The sequence below is a fragment of the Corvus hawaiiensis genome, chromosome 12 (assembly GCF_020740725.1).
Source record: "Corvus hawaiiensis isolate bCorHaw1 chromosome 12, bCorHaw1.pri.cur, whole genome shotgun sequence".
Classification (NCBI taxonomy): Eukaryota; Metazoa; Chordata; class Aves; order Passeriformes; family Corvidae; genus Corvus; species Corvus hawaiiensis.
The window spans coordinates 17,317,994-17,342,623 of record NC_063224.1 but is presented as its reverse complement, the minus strand read 5'-3'; the positions used below and the strand labels follow the sequence as shown (position 1 = coordinate 17,342,623).

The 24,630-nt window shown below is 40.5% G+C and overlaps 1 long non-coding RNA gene across 3 annotated transcripts in view; it reads right to left on the bottom strand.

Annotated features, from left to right (window-relative positions):
* Positions 1–4,414, bottom strand: part of LOC125332226 — an 87,400-nt gene extending 82,986 nt beyond the window's left edge. For all 3 annotated transcript variants that reach the window (XR_007206404.1, XR_007206405.1, XR_007206403.1), the window contains exon 1: positions 3,844–4,414. This is a non-coding gene — a long non-coding RNA (uncharacterized LOC125332226). The remainder of the gene's footprint in view (positions 1–3,843) is intronic.
* Between the last annotated feature and the right edge of the window lie 20,216 nt (positions 4,415–24,630).

Below are 24,630 nucleotides of genomic sequence, written 5' to 3'. Positions count from 1 at the left end.
TCAGATTTTTTCTAGTTCTTGGCTGCTTGCTCTAACAAGCAGCTGCAACAACCTTCTAAAGATATTTATTTAGATGGTCTGTGGCCAAGAATGAAACCTATTCCAGTCAGCTGTGGTCACCACTCATTCTGTTATTCAGAAATCTAGATAAATCACTACACAATGAAGTGCTTGGATAGCAGTTTCATAAGAAGGGATTTGGGAGCTACACTGGTTTGCAAGCTGGACATGAATCATCACTTAGGTATCACACAAAAGGAAACTCCATACTGGGATTATAAGGAAAACTATGACCTGCAGGACACAGAGAGAAATCTCTGAGCTCAGCTCAGCACTCACAAGTCCTCAGTTAATTTAAGTTCACTTTTGGGAAACACACTTGGAGAGACACGAATGAATTTGAGAGAACCCAGAAGTGAGGAAAAAAAATGATCAGAGACTGAGAAACACAGCTGACAAGAAAAAAACCCATCAAATGGAGAATTCAATCTGCTCACCAAGCTGTGGTGAGCAGGGCAACAAGCCGAGGGATTACACTGCAACAAATAAGGTATTGCTTAGAGAGCAGAGAGAACCTGCAGAAAGGGGAACAATAGAGGGGTGAAACAGGTTCCTTTGTGAGCCACCCTGTTGCAAGGAGCACAGCAGACACTGAAATAACACAGCTGAACTGGATTTTGTGGTTCTTCCCAGCACCACAGTGCTGGAATGTACAGGTATGATGAAACCTTAACCACCATTTATGCATTTCAAACACCAAACTACACTTAGTGTGACCTCTCAGTGGCCACTGGTGTCCACAAAGTACTGGAAAATCAGTGCCCATCTCTCTCCCACCCACACTTGGGACTATGTTACTAAAGTATCACACAGAGCTGTCCTCTGACAGACACCTCACCTCCTATGCCACATCCTTTGTTCTGTTCCAGGCACAGAACAATGCTTTTGTCTTTGGTGAACCCCAGGGAAGTTTTTCTCAGCCCATTCGTTCATCCCAGTCATAACTTTTCCAGTGGCAGCCCCTCTCTGCTGTCAAACAGATCAACTATTCCACATGCTGTGGTGTAATCCACCAACTTGCTGAAGATTTCATCTCAACAAACAGATCATTACTGAAGGCTTAGACAACAGCAGCCCTTTATTAGGATCGACTCCTGAGGAAGATAACTTCTGACTGACCACCAGCTGGGCTCTGAACTAGCTCCTGGTAGTTAGATGCCATAAGATCCATATTTCCTTAAGGTACCAGCAAATGAGAGAGCTCAGAAGAACCTCACAGAATTAAGAACTTGTGCTCTCACGGATTTCCCCAAACCCCCTTCACACATATAAACAGCCCTCTGTGGGTGAAGAGACCAAGCTGTAGCTTTAGTGACATGAACAGTTTGGGAGTGGGAAGAAAATACACACAATATTTCTTTCAGAAGCACCAGATCAGATGTCCACAAACAAGAGGAATTAGGCTTCAAGTGATACCCTGCAAAGGTGTTGACACACAGTATGCCTGACAGCCCAGCTGGTAAACGTGGATGTCATTCAATGCTCTGAATTTCCTAGTGAATGGCATGCCAAAATCTCACTAGAATAAGAAATTGTACACCAAATGCCAATCATTCATTATTTTCTAATTCTCTAAGGAGTATTTTTCATTCAGTTTGGCATTTACAGAAGGAAAAACACCACCGTGACTCTATGAATGAAAATTCTGCACCTTCATATCAAGGCAAGGCTGATATGATGTGTGCAGCCAGGCTTCTCTGAGGGATGGCCATGTGCAGGATATGGAAATGGGAATGCTGTGAAGGAAAACAAAAGCCTCGTTAATGTGCTATTGAATTTAACAAAGAAATGAAAATGAAACCAAGACTATGCTCTTATTTTTCCCTGTTCATTTTTATTTTCTCTATTATCAGTCTAGGAGGGAGAAGAAAAAAAAACCAAGGAAGAAATACCTCCAAATGCCATAATCAATAACTCAAAGAGACTGGAATAAATAATGCAGTATCTTGCCTAGATTTTACATCTATTATAAGCTGCTTAAATAATGTATTCTGAAGTGCAGAAGGACAATCACAATGTCTGTGTGCATATTAGTGAGGGGATGTCAGAAAATAGAAAGAACACATATATGAGTTGGAGGGAAAATTTATCTCCTAAAAATAGTAGCATGCCCCATTTTCTTAGTTTGAGGGACATTATTTAAAGTAATTGAAGTGACTTTTGGTATCAATTTATTTGACTTCTTCAGTTCTTGTTGACCTGCTGAAACACATACACAGAATCTTCCTTCCACCCACAACAAAGTCCGACCACCTAAGAAAATACTCAAATTGACCAAAACTTGAGCTTATCTGAAATATTTTCAAGAAAATTAATCTTTCTCAGAAAATATTTTACATATTTTCAACAATTCTACTCATTTCAATGTTATGTTTTAAACCAGGTTTTGTTTAAAACTGTAGTTCAGTTATCAATATTAATATTACTGAGAGCTCAGAGTGGAACAAACGTGTTTGACCTATATTTTGTCCTTTTTTAAACTGTGAACAACCATCAGTTACTTGCACTCTGCAGACGAACATCAGTCACCCAAAGCCTTTTGAGAAGTGAATTCTACCTTACATGTTTGTTTCATGTTTTGTGCTTTCCACTCCTGGAAGCAGCGAAATTAAAAATAATTCCAAGTGTTCAACACAGATGGGAAACAAGAAAAGCAAAGTGCGGCCCAGGTCAAGGGAAAGGCAGACCCAAGGGAAGGTGTCTGTCCTTACCTGGCTCTTTGTCCCTGGCTTTCAGCCTCTCCCAAACTGCAGAGCCGAGCTGGTCTCTGAGCCAGGGCAGAGGAGGGAGCAGGGTATTGTCCTGGAAGATGTGCTAAGGACATCTGCTGCCCCAGGCAGGAACACTGAGCACAATGTGTGCTTTGAAAAATGTCAACAGATAAGGGATGAATGAAGGTGCGTTCGACCTTCATTGTGCAAGGGCTTGGAGCAGTCAGAAACTCAGAGAAAAGGCATTTGTTTTCCCCCCTGTTTTGTGTTAAACTGTTGCTTCTCGTAGGGGCAAGATGAAGAGCCATCAATTCTGCCAGGGACCTTCTTTAAGAAGAATAACTTGAAGTATTATGGATATGATTCCGTGCACCAATATATAGTTTCCACCCAAATTAGTGGTTATCTCAGCATAATACAATACCAAAATCAACTCCAGCCTCTTCTGTTCATAGTGAACATATAAAAAATCCAAGTCAGTGTCTGTATAGACACAAGGACTCATCACATCTCAAATTTTAACAGCAGCCATTTGACTATTTCCATTTTCACCATGCCCAAGAGCCCATAGAACTATACAATTATTTTCAGGACAGCAAATGAAGGAAAAAAAAAAAGAAGAAGAAAAAAAGAAAAGAAAAAAAAAGCAAAAGAAGCTGTGTATTCTTTTGGCTCAAATGGATTTTAAATAATATGCCTTTTTCTCATGCAAAAAGAAAAATAATCCAACAAATAATTTTCACCCTGTGTGCAACATTCTGCTTCTAAAATAACGTATTGGAGTAATGGTTTGAGTAAAGCTTAAAAAAAAAAAGAAAAGAAAAAGGAAAAAAAAAAAAAGAAGAGAAAAAGGAAAAAAAGAATAGAAGACTAAGATTCACAGTATTTCCAGGGAAGTTACTTATCCAATTATACATATAATTGTGCATGGCTAAAGCACAGAGGAGCACAGGGAGTCCCCAGCTATCTCTACTGATAGTAGATGGTATTCTTAAGGAAAGTCTTTCAGTTCTTCCTAAATCTCCATGAACACCCAGGCCAACAGTGAGAAGCAGATAATCAGAAAGCTCACCTGGAGCTGGTCCCGCCTCTGCACCACCAGAATGTGCTGACACCTGCAGGGTGGGTCATTCCTGGGAGCTGGGAAACCGGAGCTGAAATTCTTCCAGGAGCGAGGATTTGCCAGAATTGCCATATTCCTGATGGATTCTGCAGCAGCTCAGCTCCTGACATAGGGAAGAGATTATTCTGCCACGTCTCCATCCAGGACACTGAGTGCTGACAACGATTTTTCCTTTTCTTTGAAATTATTAGCAAATGCGACCAAATCTGTGAGCAGGCAACCTACATAGCCCATTCTTCTCAAATAAAGGATCTGGGGTGATTAAAATAAAAAGAAATAAATAAACAGCAAGCTTAGTTCTCAGTTTTGTGACCTATTTTTGTACCACTCATTTAAGACATAACCCCCTGTACCAACAAATCCAATTTTCCCTCATCAGCTAACCCACAGAACAAAGCAGATGGATTCACAGCCATGCACAAGAATTTGTCATTACAGAACAGAAGATGCCCTTCACAGAATTAACTTGTGAGAAATATGGCAATGAGCTGTTCCTGGAGAGTTTTCTGGGAGCTCCCTCTCATCCTCCTCGTTGTTCGGACCCTGAGGAAGGTCCCATAACTCACATGTGTCCATGCCCCCATCATTATGGGATCAGCCTCTCCCACAGTCATTAATCCTGAGATTTACGGGTTGCAGGGCCAGAAAGAACTATTGGGACAGTCCACACTGACCTTCCTCACGATGCAGACCAATAATTTTTGCATCATGTCTGTCAGTTCTGCTGAGCTATAAAATCTCTCTCAGAACATTGTTAAGCCTTCATTAAAAGATTAGAGACAATAGAAATTCTAATCTGACTGATATTATTTCCCACTGGCCTTTTCAAACAGCCCCTCTGTTTCCACTCTGAACCAGTCTGGGTTTGGCTTCCCCTCACTGTAACTCCTTATCCTTTTTCACAAAGTTAAGAGCAATCAGAAAATTCTTAGATGTGAAGACAAGTAAAAGTTAAGTCTCCTTTTGAAAAAAGTTAAACAATTTGGCCTTTTCTTACCTTCCCTGCTATGATCTATTTTATCATTTTTCTGAACAGGTTTCTGCTTCAGCTGTTTACTAAGCTTTTACAATTTTTAATTTCATCTTTCCAATTTTATTTCTTTTTTGATATTTGCCAATTGAAGAATCCTTGTCTACCCAGTTCCACATACAGTGGAAATAAAATTGCTTTACTCCATAAATATTCACTATAATATTAGCGTAAGACACAATATTTGCTCTTGTGAGGAAAGGATCTGTTATGCCCAATTTTCAAATACAAAAATAATAGACATAAAAGCACTCTGAGTAACATCATAAAGGAAGCATGTGGCAGAACAGGGACTTGAACACCTACCCAGCTCCAGCACAGCCATAAAGACAAGATTATCCTACCCCTTAATTAAGCACAGAACAATTTCCAGTACTTAGAAAAACAGATTAATGCAAGTTCTTAGGTCTGTTTGTGTTTTCTAATATTAATTATGACCAGCAGTTATGTTATTTATGACCTTTAGCATACTGTGTGCTGTGTATACCAATTTTCCCTATTAAAAAAAATGCTGCTCAGTTTCTGAAATTTTCTGTACAAAAAAAAATTTGTAAGAAGAAATTGTGCATTAATTTTTCCAGTGCTCTTCAGAGAAACACAAACCTACACAAGCCCTTTATCCCCATCTCTACTGGCACCAGAACACTGTTTCTTTCTTGCACTCCAGGTTCGGAGTCTGTCACCTCCAGACTGAGGTGGCACAGGATTTTTCCAAGTGCTCTGGCATCCTCCTGGCTCCAGCACCCAAATGTCTGCGAGTTTCTTTGCTGTTAGTGGCTGCTAGAGCTGTTTAAAAAATGACAGAGGATTTACAGTCTGATGTGATGGATAACAGAAACCTACTGAAGAGATAATCCTGCATATTTCATATTTTTTTTTAATTTTATTTCATTTTGCATTAAATATAATCCCTTTTTTTTTTTTTTTTTTTTTTTTAGCAATTTGCTCTTTGCCAGAAATAGAAACGTTCAGTGCCCTGTACTGAAACACAGGAATCGTGTTTCCTGTGACAATGAGCACTTACAGAACACGATCTGCTCGTGATCACAAAGACTTGCATGGTGATGCTAAGACACTGGAAACAGTAAGAGCAGAGCAATTTTTTTCTCACTGTTCTAGGGTCACACTATTCTCTCAAAAAAAAGGGAGATGCATTGTGGCAGAAATGATAGATGGATCATCTTCCCCCCTCTCCCCTGACCTTCTGCAGACTTCTCCACCTTTTCAATTTCTCAGCCCTCTGTGCAAATTATCTCCAGCAATGCAAGGCTTGCTTCTGTTACACCCTGATAATGAGCATTTTAAAAGTAGCTTTTCTTAGGAAAAGTTACTCACACTCATGCTTTCCAATTATTCTGAGACTTAAGACTGAATTTTTACGTATTTTCAAAGGTTTATCTACAATGTGTTGAAGTGATTTTAATTATTCTATTTTATTATCATCTACTATGCCCATACAGTGCATTAATCCTTCTTATACTTCCACAAAGGCAAAGAAAAACTATCACAGTGATTTTGGGTTTATTCCACATTTACTGGCTTTAACAGAAATGCACTTTTATTATTTTAACTGAGATAGAAGAGGAATTGCTTCTGTGGCAGCTCAGGCAGTTTCCTTATGTACAAGTTAAAAATTGCTGTATCATGTGTGCCACCACAGGTAGGACTGGGTAAGTCCCAAGTGAAAGACAATGCAGGGGCTTTAAACCTCATGGCTTTTACTCAGACATGATTTTAGGGACAAAAATTATCTGGACACTAAGGAAACCAGACCAGCATAAGAAGAAGGTTGTCCAGAGACAGAATAAAAATTTTATATTAAGATTTATTTTTTAAGTATTGCTATTTGGTGTATCTTACAAGGATTTAAAGGCTTAAAGCAGTGTAGGAAGGATGGATAAAGAGAGAGCCATATTTTGGGGCCAGAAGGAAACTGAATGGACAAAAAGGCACAGCAAGACAGATTCCATGAGGTGGAGAGGGGGCAGGTCAGCCGAGATTTCCTTCCTAAACCCAGGTCCTTGCCAGTTCAGTTCCTATTATTAGCTCCTTCCAAAAATCAAAATCTTTTTCTTGGAGTTAAACTTCTCATTTAAAGGGTATTTTTTTGTTTTGTGGGGTTTTTTTAATGCTTTCACTAAATATTTTTACTTCTAGTCAAAACAGGAAGTTTTCCTCCCACTTTCTGTTCAGTATTTAGACATAACTTAGCCTCCTAACAAATTTTAAATGGCTGTGCTGGAGAAAAGATGAAATTATATTATTCCCATTTTCAATCATATAAGGAGGCAATTAGTAACAAAAAATCAGAGAATATAGGAAAAATATCTGAAATCCTCATTATGTGCCTCTTTCTGTACTCTGATGGTGTTTTTAATTTACTTCACAAGACATACTTCTAAATTACAGAAACAGACTTCCAGCCTTAAAAGGAAATGTTAAAATTAAAGATTTTCTTACTGGAATAATTAAATTCAAATAAAGACTGAAAGGGTTGGGGTTTTTTTAATTGCAAGACTATTTTTTTTGTAATCTTTAAAAATAATAACTAAGTTTAGGAACTGAAAAAGGTTTCTTATCCAACTGCAATCCTTTAAATAAAAACAGAGGTACACTGAGGTGAATCTCATTTTCTGACCTATATTTTGCATGAAAAACATCAAAATGTAACTCTCAAGAAAAAAAATAAAGCTAAAATACTCTGGCATCTTAATGAATAATTTGTGCTTGCTAGGGGAGAAAACTTCACTGTCTACTGCTGATTGTTCCATTCTGGTCAAGAGAAAAACAAAATAAAACAAAGCAAATAAAAAGACTCGGTCTTGTTTGTATTTCTATTCTCCCTCACAGAAGTAGATCTGGTTTGGAAGAAAACCTCCTTGTCCCAAACAATGTCATTCAAAGCCAGGGTTAAACTTCCCCAGGTTTGTGCAGGACTGTTCATGGTGAAATGACCCAGCAGGCAGCAAAGGAAACTCAAGAAATAAATATTTAAGTCAATAAAACTTTGAACGTGATAAATATGTAAGAAATATAATCTAAGCCATGAAATATTTGACTTCATCCACAAAATTATCACAATGAGTAGGAATCAAACTATTTTATGGGCATTTCAATGTATCAAAATTAATCTTAGACAAAATGCTGCAATTTGTCAGAACAGAAGGGACAGAGATGCTTTAATTGATTGTACCCACAAAACAGTGAAAGGGATACTGGTACTGAATTAAGATTCATGTTATATTTTGCATCTCAACATATATTTACACTATTCCACTGTTCAGCTATGTAAATCAGACTTCCAATTAGTACCTACCCTCAATTAGCTTTGATATTGCCAGTTTAGTGCTGAATAAGATGTACATTCATATGCAAATGAAATTTCTTCCTTAAAATTTGCTTTAAAACACTTTTCTTTGGGATAACTGTAGGGGATGAGACAGAAAGATCCCTGTTTGTTTTTCCCATTCCTTGTGGTGTATGATAAACATCCTGAAAATAAGGCTGTTTTATTGCTGTTGTTATGATTTGAGAGGATATTTCATATCAATCTAAACATTTTTACTGGGTTTCTGATAGTGGTTCATCAGAGATTTCACCCTCTGAAGGTTACAGAAACAACTTTCTTACACAATTTTTAATAGAAGGGTAAATTATTCTATGGCACAAAAGATTTTTTCCCATTCCTCAGCCATCCTCTCATCTCTCACCTTAAACTCCTTGGAGAATTCTCACTGCAGTGATGCCAGTGAAGGACACTCAGGAGTTGCAGCTGAACACTGCTGAAGACCCCTCCCCAAAGAGGAAATGCAGTGTTCTGCTGAGGTGACAAAGTGAAGAAGGAGAACTCAGGAAGAAGAGTTCTGCCCTGTGAGAGCAGCATTCCCTAAGGAAATCTCTCACACGGCCATTCCTCTGTAAGGGATCACCACAACTCCACCTTATTGCCCAAAGTTTTAAGACAAATTTAAGTGTGGGCCCCAAAATCACATAGCTGAGGATTTAAACTGGAACTCCTCCATCGTAGCTGGGTTTGCAGCAGTTTGAGGTCAGCGCTGAAGCCAAACCAGAGACTGACACAGACATTTGCCTTTCAGCTAATTCATTTCTGTTGTTTCCCTTCCTGCATCTTTCTTCTCCATGTACACAGAAAATGGAAATGGTTTCTTCATGAAAACTTAAGTCTTGCTCTGCAGTGAGACAAATCTGAGACTCTTTCATGAGTGTCTGGGTGTGTGAGTGTGTGTGTCCCTGCACATACACACACGTGTGTGTGCGTGTATTTAAAATCTGCAGGGCCTTCTTCCAGGGGCAGCAGTCACACAGAAAGCACAAAAGCCTGATTAATTCATACCTAATTCAGAGGAAACACTTGAACTTTGATCTGCTGCAGCCCACTTAATAGACATCATCATTAATCCCTGCTGGTCCCCCTTACCTTAACTGGAAACTCTCTCCTTTACTTTTCAGCAAAACTTTTGTCAAGACTGTCAAATCCAAATTGTTTAAAGGAGAGCTTATCAATCACCATGATTTTGATGAGAAAACATTCTTGATCAGACCTAGTCACTTTTTTTTCTCTGCCATCTGCCTGTATCCATCTGTTATCTGTTTTAAGATTAAAATTGATTTAGGACAGGGAGTGTCTTATTAATTTTTGTTTATAAAATACCTAGCACAGGAGGGTCATGGTCCAACCCAGAAGGAGACTGCAGTTTCTTCTCAATTCAAAAAAATAAATGTAATAATCAACACCAAGATCAGGTTCAGGGAGGTTCAGAAGGAAGGCGGTGTGGCATGGTTTCCTATAGTCTCTTCCCTACAAACTGAATATTCTAGTCCTGGTCATGAAGTAAAATCCTGATAATGAATAGTTTGGTCCTAGATCTGAATGATCAGGTAAATTTTACTTATTTTCTGTGAAACTTTTTCCTGAATTTTAACAGCATTTTCATTTTGGACAAAAGATTTCATGGAGATGTCCATGCCTCTGGTTGCATCCTTCACTCAGGAAAGCCTATAGTTTTGAGGCAGCCCTTTTTGGGGGGGCTGACAGTCATTTTGTGTTTGCTTTGTCACTTTCCTCAAGAAGCTTCATCTTTCTTGCTCCTCGGAGCAGCTGAACACAGGATAAATCTTTTCCAGGAGGTGCACTGTTAGCATTTAAGCAGCCTGCAGGGAGTGTGGGGTGTTCACTCTGCTCGGCAGTGACCCTGCACATTCCCCACTCGAAGGGAGGATATTGCTTTGGTGACACTGGTGGCCCATTCAGCAATCCTGACTAATTCCAGCTCCACAGTCCTTTATTAAGTGTTTTGTTTTGTTCGACCTCACATCACAGGATCATCTTGTCTACCTCTGACTTTTTCATTACCTTCCATTACCTCTCATTTCAGCTTTCCCTGCATTCCTCTGTCATCTTCAGAGACTTGCACTCAGAACACTTGGAATAATTAAGTGATCTGCATAGCAGTAATACTGGTGCCCTCTGCAAAAATGCCAAGCCACCAGCTTTTAACTAAGAATGACAGGAATCCAGCCCTGAAGGCAGCTAAGTGAGCAGCTCTGGTTCTGAAAAGTCTGTCCTGGAATCTCAAAAGGTTTAAGGCAGGATGGATGTCAGTATTTTCAGGGAAGGTACACGAGCAAGTGCCTGCCAGAAGATGGCTATTTAGTGTTGCAGTCCTGCAAAAGGATGGAAGGGAATTATTGCCTGGTGTTTTCTTCATCTTTCCTACCTATGTCTTGGCATATAAGTCAAGATTTTGTGTTATACTCTCATTTGTTTCTCCTATTGTTGTTGTCAGTCTGTTCCCAGAAGAATCACACATCAGTGATATTTATTGTTTCAGAAGGAAAGGAAACTGAGGCAGAGAAGTTCTCATCCTGGCTGCAGACAGGAGCCATTATTCCTCAGCCTTTCTACTGACAGGTGCTTTAGGTGCCCTTCAAGCAGAGCTTATTGAATCAGTCCCAGACCCAGGGGCAGCCAACGCCTCTCCCACCAGGGAAGGGACCAGCTGACCCTGCCTCCTTCTTGTCAGATAAAGTCCCCTGGGCTTGGAGCCTGACAGCACAGCAGGACACACCTCCCACACCTCTTGGTGCAGCTGAGGACTCTCATACCTAACATGCACTGATGCAAAATCCTTCATTACACATTTTTTGGAAAAGGTAATTATTTAAAATACAAAAAAAAAAAAAAATACCATGAAAGAAACAGATTACTTTGTACAGTTGCTGTAGGGTGGAACTGAAATCCTTCACACTTTATAAAACTACGTTCTTCAAAACTCTTTTCTCAGGGCTTTTTTTTTTAACCTTTCTGTCCTTCACAAGATGCACTATCAATTTCCCTGCAGTGTTCAAGAATATTTCTGGGGCTTACATACCCTGTACTGTGATTCAGCCTTTCCCCATAATCGCCTTCCTCCCAAACAATTCCTGAGCACGCCAAGCGCTGTTGTGCTCTTCATCTGTTTAACGCACACGCAGTTCAGACCACGGCGACTCCTGTCACACTCTCCTGATGTCATTCCCAATTAAGGAGCCCATAATTCAGACATTTACTTGTAGCTTCTCCATTTGTCACTGAAGTATTTTCCACAGTCCTGCACTGTACTTCAGCTGCTTAGAGTGAAACCTTCGACCATTCCGAAAATTTTAGTTGAAGTAGGAAACCTTGAATCTCAGGTAGGCACAATTGATGTGATTTCCTACACAGTCACAGAATCACACAATATTTGGGGTTGGAGGGGACCTCTGAGGGTCCTCCAGTCCAACCCCCCTGCCAGAGCAGGGTCACCTGGAGCAGGTGACACAGGAATGTGTCCAGGTGGGCTTGGCATGTGTCCAGAGAGGGAGACTCCACGCCCTCCCTGGGCAGCTGCTCCAGGGCTCTGCCACCTTCCTTCCTCATGCTGAGATGGAACTCGCTGTGTTTGTGTTTATGGCCATCACTCCCTGTCCTGTCGCTGGGCACCACTGAACTGAGCCTGGCCCCATCCTGACAGCCCTGGGAGATATTTGCATGGGTTAATAACATCCCCTCTCAGGCTCCTCTTCTCCAGGCCGACCAGGCCCAGCTCCTGCAGTCTCTGCTCATCAGAGAGATGCTCCAGACCCCAAACCATCCTTGTGGCCTCCTCTGGACCCTCTCCAACAGCTCCTTCTCTTTCTCGAGCTGAGGAGCCCAGAGCTGGACACAGCACTCCAGCTGTGCCTCAACGGGCTGAGCAGAGGGGCAGGATCCACTCCCTGACCACCTGGCCACACTTCCTGTGGCACTCCAGCTCTTTTCTTGATCTGTATCTTTTCTTCTCCTCTACTGAAACCTGATTTCCAGCACCAGACCTGTTTTACCTCCCCCTGGTTTGCCTGTGTATTTCAAACATCTAATCCCAACTTTTTTGTGTCTTTGAAGCTGCTCCTATTTATTTTCTGAACTTTACTTCTTCACTAAAGCACTTCAGGCTAATGAGTTCTAAGGATTGTCCTCTCTGGGAGCTTTGCTGCTCTGCTTCTTGTTTGCAGACTTGCAGGCCCCTGAGCGCTTGGTTAAAAATATGGTCCATTTTACCATCGTTTGGACTCTAATAAAACTATGCTGATACAAACAAACAAACCTGAAAAGCAAGAAAGCTGGCTAAATCACTTAATCCAAATAATAGAAGTATTCTATCTAACCCTTCCCAGGGCAATGAACATTTTGGTCATGCGAGCTTGTGTTTAGTTACAGATGAACCTCCAGGGACCATGATGTGTTCAATAAAGCCATGAAGCAGGGCAGAAAAGTCACTGAGCTACTCAGTGACAACCTCTTGCTGCACCAAGAGCTGTTCCTCCAGGCTTGCTTTAGAGTATGTGACCTGTCCTCTTGCCTTAACCTAATGCTCAAAAAAACTTGGAGGTTTTTTTTTTTTTTTTTTTGAGTTTCCGAAGAGATTTCAAGAATGTGCATGGTCCTTACTTGCAGACTTTTCTGTCATGCTACTGAGAATTTCACTTTTAAAGACAAAGCACTAAAACTTTCACAAAGTACCATGATTCCAGCAGCTGGTATTTTGAGAAGGATAAACAAACAGAAATCAAAGTTGCAAGAATCCTAATAACACTCCAGGAGACAGCAACAATGCCAACCCATGGAAATCATTCAAAGACAGCAGTATAGGATTTATCTCAAAGTCAACAGAAACTCATCAGAGTCCATAAAACAAGTGAACAGCTATATTAACACTGAACAGTCACATTTCTGACAGGAAGTTGAATCCTGTAATCAATGAGCACTTAAGAATTGCCATAATAGTTTAATGTGAATTTTTGTGAGCGTTTGACTCCAGAAATTAGGGGTAGGAAGGGCATCTGATACAAATGCTTCTTGAGAGGAATAATGGCCAAATGGTTCCATTGTACAGCTTAAGGAAAAAAAAAATCCTTACACATCTGTAAATAACTCTAAACCAAGCTGTGTTTTATTTTTTTTTTCACAGCTGGAATACTAGTTTTTATTACAGCTCAACTGGCATTGCAAATTAAAATCCATCTCTGTTTGTTAAACTGCTACTTAAAATGGCTTCCACCAACTGTTACAGTCAGATATTATGTTGTCATTTATGCATTAAGTGGGAATGGTTCAATAGCATGAATATTTAAAAACAAGTACACGGAAAGTATTTTAATTGGGTTGCCATTGCTAACTGCTGAGTTTTGTTCCCAAGGTTTGGTCAAAGCTCGCTTAATTTTTCATTACATAAGAAGCAGCATCCACTGAATTAATGGAATGAGGATCCTTTGTAGGTGCATCTCAGGGTGCCTGATCATAGCAGAACAGCTTTGCACTTTTAATGGACAGCAATTAAAGTGCTCAGCAGACTTCTGCCATGCTGGTTGATCTGTTCTGAACAACTTATTTGGTGAACTCTTCCTTAGAGATGTTAAAGGGGGAAAAACCACCACATGATCATGAGCAGGGATACAATAAAATGACTATAAGCTCACTGGAACTTCTAGCAGAGTTTCAAAGGGTTACAGTGAAGCTGTGAATGAAAAACGGTATTTTCACTGTCCATTACATCTATAAAGCACCAACAGCCATGGAAGCTGAGATGAACATTGCAAAATAGACAACTGTATGAGAATCTAGGGCCAATTTAATTTATAAAAATAATTATCTGTGGATGCAACAGGCAATTTTCAGAGGTAAGCAGGTTATTCATAAAGAAATTAGGCAGTTCTGAAAAATCACAGTAAATCTTCACCATCAGCTTTCTAAGCAGCTCTTAATGACTGACAGCAACTTCTTCAAACATTGCTACAAGTTTTTTGCCTTTAACCTATAAATCACATCCTGCAAGTGACACAAGAGTCAGTCTCACCTGTTACTCAGAGACAGCCAGGCCCAAGATATTCTGGTTAAGGTTGCTCATGAATGTGCCCCCAGATCAATGAAACCACAGAAATCCCCATGATCCAGGTACTGAAGTTAATTCTTCTGGGAGAGCTGAGCAATGGGACACTTTGTTAAGGACTTACCTGAAGAGCTATCAATTACTCAATGCTTATGAAAAAATCAACACATTTATTTAGAAACCAAATAAGCTTTCATAAATACCAAATAATTCCTAAATATGATTAAAGTTCAACAGGGCTTAAAATACATCTCATAATACCTTTGAAAATATCTCCACCCATCTGTGTGCCCCTGACATCAGAGTTAGATTTTGCTGATCCTTGTGGATCCCTGCCAATTCAGGATATTCTATGATTCTGTGACATCCTTAGCAGGTATTTTTTTTTTTTTCAAACCACATGCACTTTTATTGGAAAGCTTCATTGGAGGAGAGCTGCTCCTCATGGTGAGCCCTGGATGACTGCAGAGCAGGAGACTTCTCAGCTTCCCAGCTTTCTTTCCATATCAGGTCTTCCTGGCAACTGCTAGTGGGAATTCCCTCACCTGTGTCAGACACGACTAAGGGAGAAAACAGCAAAAGCAGGAATGGGATGTTCAGGAACTCTGGTGGGGGGAAAGAGCTGGTGAGATGTAATATTAAATCCACGCCTATAAGTATGGGGGGATGAATCAAACATATTTTGAATGCTGTTTATCAAGCCCATTATTTTAGAAGAGCAATAGGACAAGCCAGAGAACCGACAGTTCTGCTTCACCAAACCTGGCAAAGGGAGAATCAATTTCTGTATTTCGTATCTGCTCTCCCATACGGGATCACTTTAAGCAGCAGTGTCATATGCTATTACGTTTTATTGTTTAAATGGGCAATTTCCCAACTTAGTGAGGCCTTGGGAAACTCTTCAACCACAAACCTAACCAGGGAACTTGCATCTCTCTGGGTTGCACTTGCTGAATACTTTGCTCCCCAGCTGACCTTCAGGAAACAACCCCATTGGAAGCGTGCCTCACTCCAGGTCTGTGACTCAGAATTAATTACTTTAGAGAAGAATATGATCTGAAAAGCTGATGCTGTTTTTATTCCAACCTCTGAGCTTCTTGCCAGCTTAGTTATCAACCCTCATTGGGCTGAGTGGTCCCTTGGGGGTCTGTGGGGGCAGTGTTACACGGAGCTGGTGCTGCTTTTTTCCTGTGGCTGTTCCTCTGTTAGGAGACCTGACAGAGCAGGGGAAAGAGGAATGACCAGTCATCAAATCAGCCAGGCAGGACTCAGTTCCTAAACTGTTTTACAAATTCTGAAATGTTGCTAAGACAAAACTGCTTTATTTTGTACCTAAAAACCCAAACTGATGCTATACTTTTCACATACTGTTAAGATGGAGAAGGGCTTTGGACAAGGGCTGCAGGGACAGGACACAGGGAATGGCTTCCCAGTGCCAGAGGGCAGGGCTGGATGGGATCTTGGGCAGGAATTGCTCCCTGGGAGGGTGGGCAGGCCCTGGCACAGGGTGCCCAGAGCAGCTGGGGCTGCCCCTGGATCCCTGGCAGTGTCCAAGGCCAGGCTGGCCATTGGGGCTTGGAGCAGCCTGGGACAGTGGAAGGTGTCCCTGCCATGGCAGGGGTGGCACTGGATGGGCTTTAAGGCCCTTTCAATGCAAACCACTCTGTGATTCCATAATTCTGATTACACTGATCGTAGAAAGCATCCAGAATTGTTAATGCTGAAATTTCTAGCTACTGCAGGAGATAACACTGAAAAAGAGACCTGCATGCACTGGAAATTTTTTTTGGTTTGAATGTTTATTTTTGAGTGTCATTAAATGGGTTTACTAGAAATTTAATTAAGAAAAAACTGGTTTCCCTCTTAGACAAGAGCACCGCTACAGAAAGTTTAATATTCCTTCCCCAGATAGGAGGGATGAAAAGTAAAAATTACTTCCAAAATGTACCAATATCTATTCAGCTGCATTTGTGACACAGGTCACAAGCACAGTATTTCCCAGTTATGCCTGAAACCAAAATTAAGTTTTATATTATTCCAGTCCTTCCCAAGAGCATGGAAAACGCTATTTCATTGCTGTTTTATAAATACTGTTTTAATCTGACAATTTCTTACACAAGATCTTTTTCCTAAGGAGGGAAAGGGTTACTGCCATAACAAAATGGGGGGAATATAAAACCCAAAAATAGAGCAAGTCCTGTTTAACTGTGTTCCCTGACAGATGTGCTGGACAGGGTGGAGCAGAGCTGAGCTGAACGTTGAGCTGTCATCCTCAGCCCAAGGTCCATCTGGTCCAGACGTCCAACACAACCAACACAGTGCTCCAGGGAGAACATTTTAATAAACAGCTACAAGTTAATTTTCACCCAGCTGATACCGACACTCTCTTAACACACACCAAGTTTCCTCTCCACAGTATTAATTGTTACAAACACATAACAGACAAACAGCTCAATCCCAGGCCTTGAGGTCCCTCTCCACTCATGTACCTTCACACTTTAAAAGGCTGGGACCTTAAAACTCAGCCTTTAAAATGCATGGCATTTCGTCAGACATTAAAATGAATGGCACTTATAAATTCAGAAAGGACAAAGCCCAGACACGATGCAGTAACATCTGATTGACAGACCATAGGATTCCTTCAAAGAATCCCCTTTAAAATTTGGATTTTCAACATCCTTAAAACCATTAAACATTAAAAAACCCAACCAAATAACCTACCGAAACAAGCAAAAGCCCAAAATCAAAGTGACATAGAATGGAATAAACAATTGGCAAATTCCTTCACTTGTTACTCACCTTCTCTGAAAAACAAAAATCACCTTGTTTCTCAAGTAAGCTTCCCAAGTTTCAGCATACAGCCTTTGAACCTCATTGTATCTTTTGTCTGCTAGACTAAGAAGTCAACTACCCTCTTCTACATACATACTGACTCTGAACAGGTCCCTTGATACATTGATTTAATGAAACACTAAGTCAGACCACAGAGAAGAACAAGAGACTCCCGTAATGTGCAATGACAGAAGTAATAGAGGGCCAAAAATTTGCAAATATTTATCTGCGAAAGTGAGAATGAAATAAAATTTAGGCATCTAAATACTGTTACATACATCTTACTGTTACAGAAATTCTTTATTCCACAGAAACCTTAACTATTTACTTTCACTGATGCCCAGAATGTGCCTCTGTATATTTCTAGAAATAAGCAATTTGATCCCTGGCTTACTCAAAAGCCCGATCTCAACACAAAAGCGAGGTACTCCTTCACCTGGACTGCCAGTGGGCCTTGCTTTGGAAGGGTTCATAAATCACTCTTTGCTAAAAAACCCAGGATCAGTCCCACAGAGAAGGCAGTGACAGCTGCCATTCTTTTAAATCCAGGTGGAGCTGAGACAGGAGGGGGAACTGGGCTCCTGTCTCCCCTCCCTGTGTCTCAACACACACCTGAAGAGCAGCACTCCTTTTGTCTGCCCAAAACCATATTTCCACCTTCCAGAAAATAGAAACACCATGAGCAAACTTAAATCTTACCACCAAGGAAAACAACATAAATCCTGCTTCACCCTGCTGGTTTCCCAGTGATCTGACAGCTCTCCACTTAGGGCTTGGATGCTGTGAAAATCCTGGAAAAGCCACTCACCTGCACACTGGGGGAAATAAACAGCAAGATTAGAGCAAAAGATTCTACTTGAAAATCAGGTGTTATGAAATAGGCTATATCTTACTTTGCATTTCAGTGTTGTCTGACAGACCTCACATGATTTATCTGGCAGCATTGTTTATCCTGATCAATCCCTGGTCCTTCCCCCACCAGGTGCAGTCAGCATCCTGGTGGGAGCACACATTGCACTGATTTTCCAGCTTGATCTCCAAGACTTTCAGAACCTCTTTTTCTGAGTTGGAAGTCTCTTCTACTGAAAGCATATTGAAATGCTTCTGGTCAGACGAGAAAAACAAACTGTTACCACCCACTCTGCCAAGTGTCCTGGGTTGTTTTGGAAGCACGCCCATCTTAATCACTCATCTTTTTCTGCACGTCCAAACTTTTTCATTATGGATTTTATGCATTTCCAAATTTATAAGGTTTAAAAAAAAAAAAAAATAAAAAGGGAAGTAGAAGCCAGAATCTGCACTTTTCAAGGCTTCAGGAAGATTCGACTTTGTAGCAATTCCCCAGTTGTAATTGCCTTACCAGACAGTTTAAATCCATTTAGAAAGTTCCATGTTAACTCTGCAGCCTCAAGAGCCTTGTCTCCAGAAATAGCTCCCGTTTGAACTGCAGCTGGGAGAGGATATTTCAAATCAAGTCTGTGACTGCTTTTTTACCTGGGGAGCCTGTGTAGTGAGATGGGCACTTCAGGGACAGGTGACAGGGACAGGAGAGGGGTGCACACACCTAAAGCCAAGCCAGCTAGTGCCATGGCTCAGCTGGAAGGCCAGGGGAGCTGCCTGGAGACACCCCAAAGGTGACACTCCGTGTGCTGTGGCACACAAGGCGCACACCAAGCCTGTGTACACTGCAGTTTAACCCCTGTCACTACAACCAAAGGAGTGAACCTGGAATTATTTTTCCCTGTGTAACTAAACCACACATAGAATATTTTTAGCTGTCTTATGATTTGAAACTGCGAGTAATTAAATCTTAGTACAGGTCTAATACTTCAGTGTGCTCCCTCTAATCATAATTATCACATTTACACAGAGCTACAGGCACCAGGCTGTTACAACAAGAGATATTTCTTTGTCTATAACTTCACAAGATAATTGTTTACATAAGCTTGGAAGCTACAGTTGGTGAACAAGTTCATGCCCTATTTTGAAGTCAATAGGAGAAGGAACAGCCTGGTGCTGCCTGGTGCTGTGGATCAGGCAAAAGGAAGGTTCAGATCACACACAGCCTGGCCTTTATCATCACTCTCCCAGAGCTTCACTCTTACACGCCCACTTGGCATCCTTCACTTGGGTAGTTTCATCATTTTGTTGAGAAGAATGTAAAGGGCATCCTCCATTCAAGAACACTCAGAGCAAACCAAAACAATTTAGAAATAAATGTGTGTGGTGTGCAAATGCATTCAAGCTGTAGACCCCAGTTCAGTTTCTTCAATGTTTTTAGCTGGTGACAGACTTGAGAATTCCAGCTCCACTGCCAAGCTGTTGCATATACACACCCCCCCAGTGGTTCTCTATGGAGAACTGCACAGTTCAGAGGGATATTTACTGCAGCACAACAATTCCACTTGGAGACATCCAGGTTTAAATGCAGCAGGAACTCCACCCAGAACAGAGGGAGTGGGGCTCAGGGTCAACCCAGCACTGAGGTGAATTAATATCAAAACCCCATTATGATTGATCTGTGGCAAGCTTTCAGTTTTTCTCCTAAAAGCTCCCCACCAGGCTGGGCTCCTGCACAATGAAACTCCCTCAAACCTCTCTTGCGCAGCGTTTGCCCACAGCCCAACCAACCCTCAACAGTGCTTCCACTGATTGCAAACACAGTAATCAATGGCCAAAACAAATTAAAGAGAGGGATAAAGAGTCATCTGCTGCCACTTGTATGTTCTTTATCTTTCAAAGGCTTCTAGCAATTAATTCACTGGAAGTTTTGTTGTTATCAAGGGAACACTTTATTTTGTGGGACACTATGGGTAAAAGACACTGCAATGCAAACAAACAATAGCTGTTATGCCATAAATCTGCCTCCAAATCTGACTCATGCACTGAGCGTTTAAAATCTCTCTAAAGTAACATATTTGTTTACTTGTAAGGGGAAAGGGTCCTTCTGTAACTACTACATACGTTTCAAATTTAAACACAATAGAAATGGCATTTAGCAAAGTATCATTAGGAACACTGTGATCTGTGGTTTCATAATTAAGGGAGAATCATTTAAACACTTATTGATGAAGGAATATAGAAACCTTGTTATGATATGTTAGAAAACCACCACTGTGGTTTCATACTTCTAAATATGTTAGAAACCACCAGTGCGTCCTTCGCTCTTGAGGATGGCATAAAGAGCAAGGAGATGAAGTACAGCCAGGAAGGATCCTCTTCACAGATCCCCTGCATCTATCAGGCAGTTAAGGGATTACACATTGAACTGGTTTGTTTCTCCTTTTTCCTTCTGATTCTCTTCTTTGAATGTTCTGCATCAGCCTTAGACCAGAACTCTCAACAGCTGCTGGGTATTTCAGATCGTGGAATCTCCTGAGTTGGAAGGGACCCACAAAGCTCACCAAAGTCCCGTTCCTGGGTTAGTGTCACTTCAGAGTGTCCTCTCAACACTGCTGAGGGCAATCACACCTTCTGCTCATCTCCATAATCCTGTGTGTGGATATCTGCACACAAGTACTGACTGTAGGCATGAACACCACTAAATAAATATAACAACACATAAATCTGATGGGATGTGCTTAAACAGATGTGTATCACAGCCCGGTATTCATCTGGAAATAGACAGAGAGATGATTCTGTTCTCAGTGTTGCTACATCAAACAATCTAAAGTTGGGGGAAAAAAGGAGTGTAGAAAACTCCTCTCTCAGGATGTGACAATGAGGAAGGAATGTTAATCAGCTTGTATAATCACACCTGCTTTAAACACTCTCTTCCCTTTTAGAGGAAATTATGAACTCCACAGGTCAAGGCAGAATATCAGAATAAAGCCTGGAATTGAGCAGCGTGGATCTTACAGCACTGTAAGCAGGTTTGTGTTGTTTAATTATGATTTGGATGGATATTGTGTAGATAATATTGAATTTTCATCTTTGAGCAGAGCTGCCACTTCCATAATGCCATTTCCACATGGATGAAGAGCAAACTCTGTCAGGAAAGTGTTGGCCCTCCTAGGTAATAATACACTGCTGATTGTGATAACAGCACAACTCCTGTGCTCTGTAAAAAAAGCAACCTGTGTATCAAGGACAATTTAATAACAAAAAACCCAAAATCCAATGGTTGTGTAAAGAAAAGGTTATTCAATTGCTGCAGCTCAAGCACGAGGATAATTGTCCACAGAGCATTACAGCCAAACCAGCAATTTTACTCAGTACTTCAGCATCTTACCTGAAGCTTCTTAAGAATGACTAAAATCTATCTAAAATAAAGAAATGCCAAAAGAGACTTTTTGCATCTGGCTAAAATGTATCAATGTATTTGGCATTAATGTCCACAACTTAAGACAAATTACCAGTAACATCCTTTGAAAAGTAGATTAGGGCCTTCCTGAATAAAAGTGGCCAGGCATTCTGCTCCTGACTTCTGTTTTGATAAAAACATAATAAAGTCCAGCCTTTGCTTCAAGTACACTCTGAGTGCATAATAAAATGGGTTCTTTTTCAAAGGTACTGCGATACTGCAACTTCAATCCTTGAAGTGTATTTACTAATTCACATACCCCATAATGAGTGCTCAGTGAAAACAATCTCTTTTCAGACCTAGCATAGAATTAATAACAAGGACCTAATGCATAAATTTTCCTACAAAAAATAATAGATTAAGTCCTTTTTCCATTAAAGATAGTGGCAACACTCCAATAATGATGAGCAAACTCCTAATAATATTTAACTGTCAGATGATTACTATGTCACAATTCCATTAGTAATTAAAACTAAGTTGCACTTCAGTAATGAATTACCTTCTACCTTTCCTAATACCTGCCCTTTCAAACTAAGGGTCAAATTAATGTCAGGGTATGTGAAAAATTCTCGATAGGGTGAAAAAAGGTGTTTTCTGTCTGTGTATCCCTATGAAACATCAGCCAAAGCCCTTCAATTCCCTTAAGCACAATGCATCATCTGGGTGAGAACCAGAATAACCTCCAGCCTCAAGAAAATTGATTTAGTGAAAATGAAAGTTCCTGATACTCTCCTTTTTCTGCATCTGCTCTTATAGCTGAATTCCTAACCAGCAGGCATGGGTGGTATCCTGCTACCCTGACCCTGGCAAGCACAGCTTAGGCAGAGTCACTCCTGCCTTCCCTTCCATCCCCCAGGCTCAGCTCAGCGGCCCTGCATTCTAGGGAACAGCACAAACCAAGCCTCTGGATCACCCAGGATAATCCCTAAGCAAAGCAGGGATGTGTGTTTCAGCTGCTCACGGCACACCTGACACAGATTTTTAAATATGTTGCTCTTCTGATGGAAACTCCTCTGCAGGGAGGCACTTGGAGTGGGATGGAGAAAATGCCAACGTGCAAAGAGTGATTCTGCTGTAGCTCCCAGATAATTACAGCATTTTTTAACAAACCCCACTGCAGGCCTTTCTGGGAACGAGACCAGTTTCTGGTTCCAAATATTTCCTTTTTTTCCCTGAAAGCTGTTTTTAGGGTTTTTGGGGTTTTTTTGGGTTTTTTTTTTTGTTTGTTTGTTTTGTTTTGTTTTTTTTTTTTTTTTTTGGTTTTGGGGCTTTTTAAATCAATATAAATATTTCTCAATCTCAATATTGCCCAATTAAAGTAATATAATTAAGTATCAGGTTTCTGAGAGCAGTAACACAGTGCTAAGTGACAAACACAATTTTAACACATGGTCTGCTCGTAGTTAGCTCTCCCTCTCTATTCAAGTCACTGCTAGAAATTTGTTACTGCACTACTCCAGGTCTAGCAGAAGCAGCAAAAGTGAAGTCTCTCATGAAATATGATGCTGTTGTTAACACTAGACAACTCTTTTTTTCTTTTTTTGCAAAAAGCCTAGTAGGGAAACAGATAGTTTGCAAGTTCCTTTTTTTACAATTTTTTTCAAGATACTTTAGAAGAAAGATGGGAACCCAGGAAAAATTCAGACCTCACACACCTCTTGTGTAAGATCTTCTCTTCTGCTCTTGCAACAATCCCCATAAGGAAATTACAGGTTTTGGCTGTCAGTGCACCACTGCCACTGGTCCAGTTTAACTGTGCCACGCCCTCATGTTGGATATTAAAAGTGTAAATCAATGTTAATAATCATCACAAGGATTTGAGAGCACATCTTGGCAATAGCCAAGGGTTTAAACTCCTTAGAAAGTATGCAAAGCCTTTAAAAAATATTTATTACAGACTTTTAAACAAACCAAGCTCCTCTGCAATATATGCCAGGAATGCACATTCTGATGGGGAGCTTTGGATATGTATAATGGAAAAAAATAAATTACATCTACACACAGACAAAAAAATAATTTTGAAGTTCAAAACCCATTCTGATCGAGAGTGGAACTGAATCAGTGGTGGTGTGATCCGAGAAGATTCGTCCTACCAGGTAGAACATAATGTATTGGTTGTACTTTCTCAGGTGACAACAGGAGCCCATTTAGCAAGACAATGCTGGAGACTGATCTTTAACCAAAGAAAATTCAAAGATGTGCTCAGGAAAGTACGAGATTAAACTGGAGATGTTATGGACTCAGCAGATCTTCAGCTAGCACAGATCTGCAGAGCTCCACAGATCAGGAAACAGGTCCATGGCTGAACTAAATTGGCTTACCTTTCATTTCACACTGTTACCAGTTAAAGACACTTACAAAAGTGGAAGCTTTTGGCTTACTTTTTAAAAAAGTAACTTTGGTATGCTATCTTATTTATGCATTTTGTATGTTTATGTCTAGGCTTTCCTTCCACTTTATTCTCCCAGTAAATCAAGGAGAACTAAATACAAGCCAAGTGTTGTCTCATTCCTTTCCTTTCTTCATTCATCCCCAATTTTATTTAACATCCTGAAATCTGATATGGGACAAAGTGTTACAAGAAAATATAAAAACCCAACACTATATATAGAACAAGAAGGGAAACATAAGTTCTATAAATCCTTTGGTTACTTCCAAACAAATGAGCAAAATATAAGCACACAGTCCTGTACAGACAGCTCTGCATTAAACCTGACAAAAGGCTTTCCTTGGTGATTTGATGTCATTGCTCCATTCAAAATATTTAAAAGTTTGACTGCAAGAGGCAGCAATTCCACTTCTGCCAGAAGTGGTCTCCTCCCACTCGGCCTCTACTGTTATTACTGTGCTCCTGGTAGTTTATAAATTATGAATTGGATTTAAGAATTTGCAGACGTGTATTTTCTTTGTAAAGAGGGAGCAAGTGCTTATTATTTGTCCTTTGATGTATGCCCATGCAGCAAAACACAATCACTGCCTTTATAATATCCCGTACCTTCCAAGCACTTGACCCAAATGTATTGAAACAGGCAGCATTATTTGTGTGCGTGAAAAATATCTGCCCACACCTCACACCACTTCTCTCTTCTTGGGGTCTTTTATAGCTCTAAACAGCCAAGCTTATCTCGCTGCCAGCATCCTCAGCTCATCTCAGTGTTCAGGGA